Source organism: Hermetia illucens, chromosome 6 (assembly GCF_905115235.1).
Source record: "Hermetia illucens chromosome 6, iHerIll2.2.curated.20191125, whole genome shotgun sequence".
Lineage (NCBI taxonomy): Eukaryota > Metazoa > Arthropoda > Insecta > Diptera > Stratiomyidae > Hermetia > Hermetia illucens.
In genome coordinates, this window is record NC_051854.1 from 29718905 (window position 1) to 29732403 (window position 13499).

Below are 13499 nucleotides of genomic sequence, written 5' to 3' on the forward strand. Positions count from 1 at the left end.
ATCCTTCAGGCCTGTTACGCTTCCATAACCCCCTTTGCATATAGAACTAGATTTCCATTTTAATTTAAAACTACACTTTCTTTATTCACCCAGTTTTTCCACTTTGCGTCCTCCGTTATACGTTTCCATTTGTCCTCGTTAAAGTGGCTTTCATTTAATTCCTGTTCGGCTATATTTGTCAGACTTCCGTAAATGCGCCTTTATGGTATGTGCAACAACACTCCCTGATTTTGTCCTTTGAATGATAATAACTGCAACCACTCTGCTGTGGTCTAATGCGATATCCGCTTCGAGTTGACTTTCATCCGATACCATGCTTTCATGCTCTTTGTCTAATTAGTACGTACTCGTGGTTGGTTCAATTTCCGATGATAATTTTTCCTTCCTCTATGCAGATGTGTGGTAGTTTGGAATAGGAAGTTTCTGCAGGATGTATGTTGTTAGGTAAAGTTCCATTAATTTTTTGCTCGTGGTAATTTCTGTTCGAACTCAAGCCTTAAACCCAATTTCCTACTTCCTTTCCAATCATCCATGATATTATTATAGGTTTTATTATTGAACAATTTTTTAGAAGTTTCTCAATTTCTTCATAATGGAGAGTTTTATTATTTTCCCGTCCTTTTTAAGGTTTTGTTTTACACAAAACAATGCAAAAGACAACGGAGGCCCCTAGTCGAACCAATTTCGCCTACAAACAAATTGTTTTCAATTATACACATACATGGCTACAGAATTACACAAAGGTTTGTTAGATATGACAATTTTTAGAAAAAGAAAATGAGCGCTTAAAAAATCAAAATGTAATTTCGAGAAAAAGGCATCTGAAATTCTCAGTATGTTCGCATCGGAAAAAGAGGGATTTTTTTCACCGAATTTAATCATGCGGGGTATCGAATGAAAGATCCCGATTAGTACTTTCCAAATGCTTTGACATTAGCTGTAAAAGGGGGAGTGCAGAGGGTGGAAAGTGGCCACTTATTTGACAGGGCCATTCTCAGAAACTACCGAACCGAAAAAACTGGAAAAACAATCACTATGTGTCCAGGACTCAAAATACCTGCCATATCGATATCTGCTCAAATAAAGCTAATTGTGTATTTTTTTTTCGAAATTGAATTGATGGGATAACTTCGGATTTTACTTACTTTAAAATCAACCCTTTTGAGTAGGTTCGAAGTTCAGCAAGATTTATTATCTTATTATCATCATCCATTTGCAGCCAGATTTATTATCTTATTTCGTTCATCCAATATCAAAATCCAAAGTCATCAGCATCGCGATCTGATTTCCTGCATTCGATTATAATGTGCTACTGTGTGTTGAAAATCATGGTCATACCTTAAGCCCTAAGTTCCGGTTTATGGTATTTTACAATATCCCAGTTTGCACATTCAAGAGCCCCTTTTTCCAGATTTATTATTTACTTACTATTTTTAAAATGTTGTAACAAAAAATTATACACACTTCACAACCTGAAAATGAAGGTCAGAAGTTTTTGTTTAAGGGGTTAACTCCATTAGTTGCATAGAAAATAGGTCATTTTCACGAATTTTTTTCAAGATTTTTTGAATCGACTTAAAATCCATACAAATTGATTTTTTATTGAAGGTAATTTAAGTTTTTTATTGAAAAATATTATAGTCATGTAATATTATTATTCTGGTTAGGTAAGTCGCACTGTGTCCTTAAAAACTAATGTATCCCTTTTACTGGTTATAGTGTCCCTAGTAATTATAGTATGTCAAGCAAGCCTATAACCGTTAAGAATTTAAGTATATTTCCTACTTCCAAATCTTTCAACTTTGCATCTCGTACTAAGTATTCTCCCAAGTGCCTCGACCTACACTGCACAAGTGCCGGACACTGTCCCAGAACATGTATAAAAGTTTCGATACACTCCGCACAGAACCTGCAGCCAGCGTCTGTAGACATCTCCAGTTTCCCTAGGTACTAGTTTAGTCGGCAGTGGCTAATGAGAATTCCCACTATGATTCAGCACTCTAGATTGCTACATTCCTGATAGGCTCCCCTGGTATAGTTCCCTCAGTCCTTCATCTTCATTTTTTAATGTCAAGGCCATGAACCCCTTTCCGATTTCATGGAAGGGTTCTGACCCGTGTAAAGGCGTTCCTGCTCCCTTCTGACCAATTCGTCCGCTGCCTAATTGTCTTTCAACTCAACATGGAATATGGTCATCAGTTGCACCATCTTTTCATCGACTTTAAAGCCGCCTAGCCAGGGTAAAACTGTACACGGCCATGAGAGAATTCGGTATCCCGACGAAATTGATAAGACTGACTAGGCTGACCCTGACCAATGTGCGAGGCCAGATAAAAACAGCAGGATCACTCTCAAGACCATTCGACATCAACAACGGTCTACGACAATGGGATGCCCTATCATGTGTCCTCTTTAACCTGGCTCTCGAGAAAGTGATCCGTGATGCTGAGGTAAACTGCAAGGGGTACGATCCTCTTTAAGTCCACCCAACTACTGGCATATGTTGACGATCTCGACATCATGGGAAGAACGACCCGAGACTTAAACTGCTTTCATCCAGATCGAGCAGGCGGCAACTGAGGCGAGATCTTGGACTGCACATCAATGAAGGCAAGACAAAATATATGGTGGCAATGTCAGCACCAAAAACCAACCAACCAACAACATCAAACAGCACTGATCAAACGGGAACAATACAGATAGGAGACTACAACTTTGAGACCGTTGATAACTTCTTCTATCTAGGGTCGAAAATCACAACCGATAACAGCCACGATGATGAAATCCGCGCACGGTTGTTGACAGGCAACAGAGCCTTCTTCAGCTTACAAAAACTGTTCCCCTCGAAACGTCTCACCATAGGGTCAAAGCTCTTACTGTACAAGACAATGTTCTTGCCAGTCCTCATGTATTCCTCGGAAACTTGGGTTCTCAGCAAGAAAAATAGGGAACTCCTGGCCGCGTTCGAGAGAAGAATCCTCCGAAGAATTTTCGCCCACCTACATGAGAATGGACGATTCCGTAGCCTACATAACGACGAAATATATGAGCGATACCATGACCGTCAGGTTGTGGATAAAATCCGGCTCAATAGGTTACGGCGGGCGGGTCACTTAATCCGTATGGATGAGGATGATCCAGCCCGGAAAGTCTATAAGGGCAATATCTATGGTAGAAAAAAAAGACGAGGCAGACCCTGCCTGAGATGGAGCGATGGCGTCAGGACGCCAGACAGCTTTTAGGGATATCGAATTGGTGGACCTCGGCGCAAAACCGGGATGTCTGGAGTTCCTTATTAACCTAGACAGGGTACATTTTGGTTCCATACCAGTTTAGAGTTCATCTAGTTAGATCTAAGCGCCTTGATCGCTGCTTGGCTGTCGGTGAGAATAGCAATGTTCTGCCCCCTGTACTTCCTTTAGAGATTAAAGGTGGCACATCTGTCTGTGGCATATATTCCCGCCTGAAATATGCTAGTGTGCTTACTCATTGGTTCCAAGTGCATTTTCCTTGGATCAACGACCCCGATAAATGGGGGGTGTAAAAATTTTTTTCACCGAATGTAGTCATGTGCGGTATCAAATGAAAGGTCTCGATTAGTACTTTTCGAAGCCGGTCTTAGTTTTTAGATTTGTTAGAAAAGCGAAAATTAAGTTAACAATAGTATATTACAATATTTTTGGGAAAATTGATTAAAACCCCCTTAAGTTTATCCCAGAGTTATTGAACTTGGTAGTAGTATAAAATATAATATGAAGCATATTATCCCCAAGTTTGATCAAAATCGTACTATTTGTAACAAAGTTACAGTAGCTCAAAGCTGTCTTTACCGTGTAAATTTACAACCCGAAGTAAATGTCTGAATACTAAATGCATATACATAACCGGGCTACGTACAAATGGGATAGTTCTACACTCAAATAGACTTACAGAAGAAGCAAACAAAACCTTTCATACCTGAAGTGCCCAGCTTCCGGTTTCCCGACTTGTTTTCCTGCTACGGAGCTGCAAGTCATCAGAGCCCTCGTAAAGAGCAATGTCATCAGCGTAATCCTGGACCTGTATTCCACCATTTGTTAGCTTCTCCAAAAATTTGTCCACTACCATACTCCACATAAGCGGTGATAGTACCCCGCCCTGTGAACAACATTCAGTAGTATTCCTGACAATAGAATTTGTACCGGTCGGTACTTCTATTTGTACTCTCTAACATGTTGCCAATCCAGAAAGCCAGGGTGTTTCCCACTCCCTTGCGGATTAAGGCATCTCGTATTTCTGTGGTGTCTTACTGAATGCTGCTTCAATATCCAGAATCGCACTGAATGCTATTTCTTTTGTTTCTATGGCATTCCGTGATACATCAATAAACTGATACAAGCCAGTTTCGGTTGACCGTCCTGCCCGGTAAGCGTGTTGACACTGACGTAGGGTATTGCGCATTAGATATAGAGATAGTCTATGACCTTCTCCACCGTTTTGCGTACGAGCGATGTTATGGAAATGAGTTTGAAAAATTTAGGGTAAAAAAAATCGTTTTTATCACTGCCCACATTACCCTACCTTTCGAGTATACCCACTTTGCTAGTGTCAAGTTCTCTTTTCTTCCCCTTTGATTCATTGTTGGGGTGTCACGCAGAATGTTGTCGCGTCCCGCCTTGGGGTAGGACCGAGGAAAATGAATTATCCTGGTAAATGTTCCATCCCTCTTCTTCAGACGGGCAGGGGATATTGTTTAGCTTTGTATAGCCTTGATGCTTCTTTGTCTCTTCGCAGAATTCTCTGAAGCTGTTCCGTTTTGCTTCCGTGATCTACCCGGGTTTTCTCCCCTCTTGGGTTCAGATTTGGGTTTTTTTGGGAGCATTCTCCTTATGTGGACTAATCTCCGCTATTCTCCACTTTCTTGACTCCGATAAAGATGGTTTAGGAGGTCTGTCCGTAATACATACTTGTCCTGCTTGTCTCTACTTTTTGTAGCACTGGTTTTTGTTGGTTACTGTCTTCGATGCCAATGTGCCAAACCTTGGATACACTGCTGTAGCACGGTAAGGTCAAACTTACTCACGAAGGTGATCAGGTATAAGTGAGGCTCCGTTCGAATACAGTCCCGTTTTGTATCAGTAGGGTCACCTCGTGTCTATCACCACTCACTAGGGTAGAGTAGACGGGAGGCTTAGCCCCTGAAAAGCCACACATCACCCTAGAAGAGAGGCAGCTCACTCTCAGGGAGAGATAGATTGGTCCCATGAAGCTATGTCCCGCGTCACTCTATCCTTCAGCGCACTGCTTGACCCCATAGTTATATTACAAATGGCAATAAGAAAATGTATGTTTATTTTTATGTTTTGTGGTGACCAACATTGTGAGAAACTGGAAAATCTGAGCCAAAAAATGTCGATTGATTTAGTTAACAGAAAAAAATACTGTTTCTCAAAATGGTGGACAGTTAAAATTAGTGGTTCAAATTTTCACTAGAGAAATAATCGTTTTCGGGCTATAAAACGGTCATTTTTTATCGAAAAAAATCGGATGTTTAAACACTACATGTTTACGTATTGGCTAAGCCTGACAAGTTTCAAAAAGATTGTTTGAATCATTTTTGAGCGATTTGGGACAAACATCCCAGTTGTAGAAAAACGGGTTAAAACGAACGGGTTCTTCTCATTCAACGATCATATTCCAATCAATTTTATTTGGATCGACTTGATATTTTTGGGATCCATTTTCAGATAATTAAATTTTTTTGAAGCTACAAGTGGGTTTAACTGCTTAATATCTCTTGGCAAAAAACCAGACAAATATAGGGAGACCTGATAAAGAGGCGTTACTGTGCTATTCTTTGCGAAGATGTCTCCTTAAGCAAATTTATTTTAGGATTTTTTTCTAATTTTTTGTTATAATGGTTTTAAAGGAACTAGTACAAAACAATTAGTAATTAAGTGGGTATCGTGTCGACATTGAGCCAATTTAGCGTTTTCAGGTATTGCTCCGGCATTTTGTTTCAAGTTTGAAGTATGTCGTCCAAAGTTCCTAAATTGTGTTTAAGTGCATCCTGTGTAATTCAAAAAATATTTTCAATTGGATTTCCGTCAGGGCTTTGAGGAGGCCAATCCGAAGTATGAATTGATTTTTTATATTCTTCATGTACTGTATGGGGCTAAATTATTTTTTCAAATTTATAAATTGTTAGCAATATTATTTACCACTGGCGCAGTGTGCATTGGGGCCTTATCATGTTAGTTGAAGCTGTCATTTATCCAGTTTGTTTGGGGGCTTTTAAGTGTGGGCATGAATTCTGAGTTTTTCATAAAGTCGTCCGTGTGACCCGAGTAACATAAATTTACACTTGTCGGATATGGTGACTCGATCTCGACGCTTCTCAATCCACACGATATACTGACAGGCCCTTTTGCAGAAAAGCAGGCTTAACCCGAAGAAGTTAATCTAGGCCCCGCTCCTATCGAGAAATGGGCAAAGGCTTTTGATGCATGAATGGCGTCAGGGCGCAAGTGAATTAGTCCGAACACGCTAAATATAAACACCATTACTGGAAAGACAGAGAAATTCGCAAGAGCCCCTCGGAAAAGGTACATTGATATTTTCGCTCTACAAGAAACTCGTTAATGCAATGCCAAAGCTCCGAACGTGGTAAAAATGGCTATAACCTTCTTTGTTTTGATAGCCCACACACTCAACATGATATCGGCGTTGTCATCTCAGAGGGTTTACGTGATGCCAATAAAGAAGTCGAACAATTTAATGAACGGACAAAGTCCACTATTATATCAACCGATCGCTTGATTTACTTCCATGGAAAATTCTCGACACAAAGACCTATAACTTGCCTGTTGTTGACAATATCGTCATCGCGAGGGACCTTAATGGTCATGTGGGTAGAAAGGTAGAAAGGAACAGGTGCCGTCTGGAAAAGGTTTGGAAGGCGCAATGAGGGTGGCGAGTGTATAGTCTATTTTACCCATACACAAGACCTTGTACTTGAGAACACACTTTATCAAACTATTGTCCCATTTAGTTGTTTAGGATATGCGGGATCCTAAGTCCACATCCACTTGATGGTGGACCGGACTAAATGAGGAGCAACTTACTCCCACGTTTTCTAGTCCATGGATCCCTAGTTTAACGTGGGAGTAAGTTGCTCCTCTTTTAGTCCGGTCCACCATCAAGTGGATCCCGCATATCCTAAACAACTACCTAGCTTTAGCCTTAGTCTAGCTTAGACTAAAATAACTGGCGTTTTAGTCCAATATAATTCGCAACCTTGTCGTGTTTTTGCGATGATAAAAGGGAGCGTTTTTCCACCTGTTGGCACTTTCGGTCACGCTGCTCCCAGGGCAGAGGTGAGGCAGCGTCTGATGAGTTGCCTCTGGCCTGGACGAAATCGTCAGTCATTTTTTTGATTTTTTGATATTGTCCCATTGTTTTACATTTTATAGTGGGAACATTAAAACGCAAATCAACTATATTCTCATAAGACACCGACTTTTTACCATCATCAAAGAGTGTAAAGCCGTTTCCAATGAGACCATCTCACCTCCACATCGACCGTTGATTACCGCCTTGCGAATTAAGCCACCGATAAAACAGCGGGAAAAATGCACTGGCCCGCCGCGTACTAAATGCTGGTGCTTTCGCGGGGAAAAGGGAAGAACTGATCTCACTTATGCGATTATCAATCAGTTGTGATGGCCGCGGGAACCGAACAAATTGTTATTGAATATTCTTTAAATACATTATTTCAAGAATATTCCCACCGAATTTCATAACGGTCGGAAGATTAGGTCCGAAGCTACAGCTATTTATAACCCATTATCTATACCTCATAATTGTTCATAGATTTTTGAACCTTAATCGTCGTGTATACTGCCTTTAGTTACAGCCACATGAGACACTATAAAGGCCCGTAGCCAACATCAAATCAATGCTTGGAGTTTGCAGAAGAAAAATTGTATGGCTTTGGAATCGACGAGGAAAAACACAAACTTGAAACTTGAAACGTGGTGGACCTGATAATTAAAAAACTGCTAATTCAATCGACGCCAGATTTTCGCTACTTATTAGGATAATATTTAGTCGCTGAATGAAGGTTTTTCAATTGTTATAAGAAATATTTTTTCTAAGTAAAAATCGAAAACTTTACAACCAAAAAAAGATTTTGCTAAAATCACTGCCATTTTTTTATTAGTTTGATTTCAGTTGAACCGTTATTGAGTTATCGTGTCCACCGCAAACCATTCCCAAAAAAGTACTCTTAGAAAACAGCTGTAGATTCGCCATTTTGATTGTTTCTTCTTAACAAACAATTTTGCAAGCATATCACAATCTGTATTAATCGAAGTTATTGACCGATTTTTTCTTAAACATTAGTTGTCGAAAAAAATGGAAAAAATGTCGACATATCACCCATTGCAACTGTATATAACTCCTTAAAGAGACGATCCACTAAGCGACCTATGAAACTCTCAGGGTCACCAAGCGTGGTAAGCGGTTCACTAACCGAGATACATGGCTGTGGAATAACGATATCCAAATGAAGCTCTGCCAAAATAAACGCCTCCACTATAAGTTTCCCGACCATAAAACGCTGGCCAATTGGCAAATTTACAGGAATGTCAATCGGGAAGCAAAGAAAGTGATCGCTGTTACTCGAGTCGTGCCTTTACGATAAATTGGACACTCGAGACGGTGAGAGAATGCCGAACAGTTCTGTTGCGTTAAAGACAAGAACGGTTGACCGATCGACGAGACGCGACGGAGAGATGGCGAGAATATTTCGAAAAAATTTGAAAGGAAGAATTTGTTCATTTTTCAATTCCACCAGTCAACACGTCCGAACTGGACGAAGCAATAAAACGAATGAAGCAACAGGACCTGACAATATCGCATCCGAGCTCTGGAAAGCAAAGAGTTTGGACCCAACACTGTGGCGCAGTGAGTTCTTCAATCGGATTATTGAGGAAGATAAAACACCATCTGACTAGCAAGAAAGGACCAACGTTCCAATATGCAGAAAGAAAGACAGTCCACAGACAGAGTGTTCAAATTATCATCCGATCCAGTTGCTGTTCCACACCATGAGGAGTTTTGAAAGCGTATTCGCCACGCCGTGCAAATAATCGTGAACCAAGGGAAATGTGTCAAGAACTGGGGAAATACTGTTGCAATACACGCTGTGCGGTTGCTCATGGGGAAACTTCGCCCTCTTTACATTGAATTTCTGGATCTGGAGAAAACGTTTGATCGTGTGCTATCTGGTATCCTTTACGAATGGCCGCCACATACAACACGGTCTCAGATTGAATCTGAAAAAAAAACAACAGAATTATTGGCAACCGATCTTAATGAAACAGGCACTACCACTGCCAGTTGCCGTGACCTGCCCAGAACTGAAATATCCCGGGTCAGTTGCGTTATGAAATTGCTGTATGAAGATCGACGTATCAACAAAGGTCTCAAATCTAAAATTGACGGTAGTGTCGTCCGCCCTGTCGCCCTCTATGGTTCTGAGTTTTGGCCGACTATGGAAGACAATGAACACGTGACGCGATAATGGAGACGATGATCCTGATCACCTTCGAAATGAGGATATAGAATTGCATCGATCGTGGAAAAATTGCGAGAGAGGGGTGCTCGACGGTAGGGACATGAGAACTCACTTGCCAAAATTGTATTGAAGAACGAATTCGATGGGAAACGACCAAAAGGCCGGCCGAAACAACGATGGCTTGATACGCTGGGTGGTGCTTTGAGAGCCTCGTGACTCCACCCAGCGTTGGCCAGCTATAAAAGACAAGGAGACAAAGATTGGACTAGTGAGGTAGCAAACCATGATCACATCCGAAATGAAGATATACGCGATCGAAGTGGCGTCGTGCCGATCATCGAAAAATTTTCAAGAGAGGTGTCTTCAGTATGGTCACGTATTTCGGGGTTGCGAAAGTTCACTTACCAAGATTGGTCTAAACACCGAAGCCGATGGAACACGACCAAAACATCGGTCGAATCCACAGTGACTATACATTGGATGCGGATTTGAAAGTCTTACGATTGCATTCGGTCAGGTCTTTGACAGCGCGAAATGGCGCAACCAATCCAGACGAGCCGACCCTTTTCTGAACTGAAGAAGAAAATTATTATATCATTGTGGATTACGTTAGCTTTTTATTCGAAACTCATTTTTTTTCCATTTGTCTAAACTAATCAATTATTCAATCTACAAATGATTTACTCAAGAAACATTAAGCAGATAGGTATCATGTAACTGCAGTTTAAATCTATTTTATTGTGGGAATTACCCAACACTTCTACCTGGTAAGGTAAAATTTGAGAAAATTTTCCCTTATGCCTTTTTTTGCCCACTAGTGAATGCTGCTTTTAAACGTTCATATTCGTCTTCTCCTTTTAGACGACGGTGTCAGCAGGTTTAACTCGGATTTGACATTTTTCTAGGTCATGGGCTTTTTCTAAGTGGAGTCGAAAGGCTGTCAAATCACCCTCTAGTGTATCAAGTTATTGCTGTTTCAATGGCCTTTGGGAAGTGTCCCATCGACTAAGATGTTTGAGCCAAACTTAGCCAGTGATTTCTTGTCAATGCGAATTACATGACCACACCATCCAGGACGCATCTCGAAATTTTGCCACGGTGGATACAATCCTAACTTTGAGTGCGGATGTCCTCATTTCACAAGTATAAATTTCCATACTCGTAGCTTGATAATATCAACTTTCCAATTTACATGAATTATACTTTGGTCTTGAGTCACAGTACGTCTCCTTGAATAATCAAAAGTTTTGTTCTAGTGATCCAATTGTCGGACGAATTGGACCTATTTTCATGCAAATCAATATCCTCGACTGTCATCCCGTGTGAAGGTCGTTTTTTTGATTTTTTTTAGAAATTTTTTCTGAAGAACTGGATAAAGATACAAATATAAATTTTTCACCATAGATTTACAAATATCTTGAGCGTTCATAATAATTTTTCCAGCTCGATTGCATAGTTCGTTATTGAAATACAGAGCTATTTATGCACCCATCTTAAAGAAAAAAAGTAAACGGCATTTTAACTTACAGACTTAATTACAGTCTGCAAACTAGGATTATTAAAAAACATTAAAAGCTTAATTTTTGGTGCCGTGTTAAACTTTTTTTGGGAATTTTGGTGTTTTTTCGAGGCTTCTTTAACGAATAAAAAAAAACTACTGAATGGATCGCAATTATCCTAGTTTGCGACCGTAGAAATATGTTCTGAATATTTCAAAGAATTTGGTTGAATAGATTTTGGGCTATTGTGGCAGCCGATTTTCAACATGCAGTTTCGAGAAAAACGCATTTAAAAAGTTGAATGCGATTTTTAGCTATAAAACCTTAACTGACCATTAATCTGATATATCTAGTCCAGAAACCTTAGGTTTCTTGAAGAAACACATGTACAGCTTTTGCTTCAATTCCTGCCCTTTTAAGTCATTCGAACGGCATTCGGACCGATAAATACGAGTTTTATTAACAGCGATCGACATAAATCTGGCATGTGACTTATCACGTGCTTAACACTATAATTTCCGAACGGATATGAATATCAAAAAATCACTTTGCCCATATATTCTGCACTATATCTAGATACAATTGAAGCCAAAAAAAATCGATTCCGCGGATCCGACACAATGGATGATTCCCTTAATGTAATAACTTATGATTTTGCGCCAGCCCATCAAACGTTTTTGATAATTTACCTTTTTGCACTGATCCAGCTAAATAAGTACTTTATTGCAATTGGCAAATGAATTACCCGTTGATGTAAAGTTTTCGTTTGTTTTACATTAACTAGCTCTGTCCATTGTAACCGCAGAATACGAATCTGAGCTATTAATTTCTATATTTAGATTTTGGTTTAAATCCAAAAATTATTGTAAATGTGCTTCTCAATTTTCTAGGAAATAACCTTTCATGTTTGGGCCATAATAGTTTTGCTTTTACAGTACAAGTAGCAGGTAAAATATAATTCGACGTAATTGTATATAATGTGAACTACAGAAAATGGTTTAGAAAACCAGATCAAAGGATTAACCTTTATTCTTGAAGAATTACGAAAAAAAGCCAGTAGTTGATGCGGTTAACCACAAACCCATCTGCAGCCTTTTCAGTTAAAATCACAAATAATTTATAATAATTAAATGTGAAGTGTATGACCCTTTGCTGATGGAATTAAAAGTTTCAAAAATTAGAAAATTTGTTAAATCTACAAACAACTCAATTTTCAGATTCATTCTCTGAATATTCAAATGAATGTCTTTTCTAGTCGAAAAATTTAAAATTATTATTTTCTGCTGACGTTTTGCTATATTCTTCTCTTGAGGGAGTTTTTTCATATTAGGGAGTTGGTAGTCTAAATAAAATGAATAATGATAACAAAAAAGTTACATCGTCGTTGCACACATTGCACGTTATTGAGAATTCTGATTTTGTTATTTTACTGTTGTGAAATTCCGACTTATTGACACGGACTTTAGATGGGTTTCCCAATCAATTGGAATTTAACATATTAAGTTTTCTCAATATTTTTTTGTTTCGTTTCTCTGTCTGTCTGTCTGTCACAGGCATTTTTCTCATAAACGGCTATACCGATTAACACGAAATTTGGTGAGAAGGTGGGAACTGTGGACCCCCAGACATGCAGTGAGTAATATCCTCCTACGTTGAGATTTAGAGGGGGTCCCCATACATGTAAAAGGGGGGTGTAAAATTTTTTTTCACCAAATATAGTCATGTGGGGTGGGTATCAAATGAAAGGTCTCGATTAGTACTTTTCGAAGCCGGTCTTAGTTTTGAGATTTGTTGAAAAAGCGGGGAGTGGGAGGGGTGCAAATTGATGAATTCTTTAACGGAGCCATTCTCAGAAACTATTTTTGGGAAAATTGAGTAAAACTCCTCTTAAGTTTATGTCAGAGTTATAAAACTTGGTAATAGTATAAAATATAATATGAAGCATATTATCTCCAAGTTTGATCAAAATCATACTATTAGTAACAAAGTTACAGTAGCTCAAAGTTGCCTTACCGTGTAAATTTACAACCCAAAGTACTAAATCTGATATGCTAAATGCATATTCTTAACGGGCTACGTACAAATGGGATAGTTCTACACTCAAATATACTCACACAAGAAACAAACAAAACCTTTCATACCTGAAGCGCCCAGCTTCCGGTTTCCCGACTTGTTTTTTAAATATATTACGTGCTTAGCTAACTGAGCATTGAAAAAGGGAGTGAGTAGCTCGCGAAATCCATATTGCGGAAGATAATAAAAAAATTGTAGAAAGGAGAAGCTATCTGTCATTTAAAGAACTACAAGCATCAGGAACGGTAACTACTTTAGACACAAAAACATTTCGTTGTTTCCGAAACCCCTGCCTCCAAGCACTTCCTCCAACGGTTCAAAAAGATGAAAATCACAGAGTAATAAGTGTGGCCTGCAGCCTATAATAG

At 39.3% G+C, this 13499-nt stretch overlaps 1 protein-coding gene across 3 annotated transcripts in view; it reads left to right on the forward strand.

The window, feature by feature from the left end:
* The window catches only part of LOC119658825 (alpha-mannosidase 2), a 188988-nt gene that overhangs the window by 34745 nt on the left and 140744 nt on the right, over window positions 1–13499 (forward strand). The gene's annotated exons all lie outside the window — the stretch shown is intronic.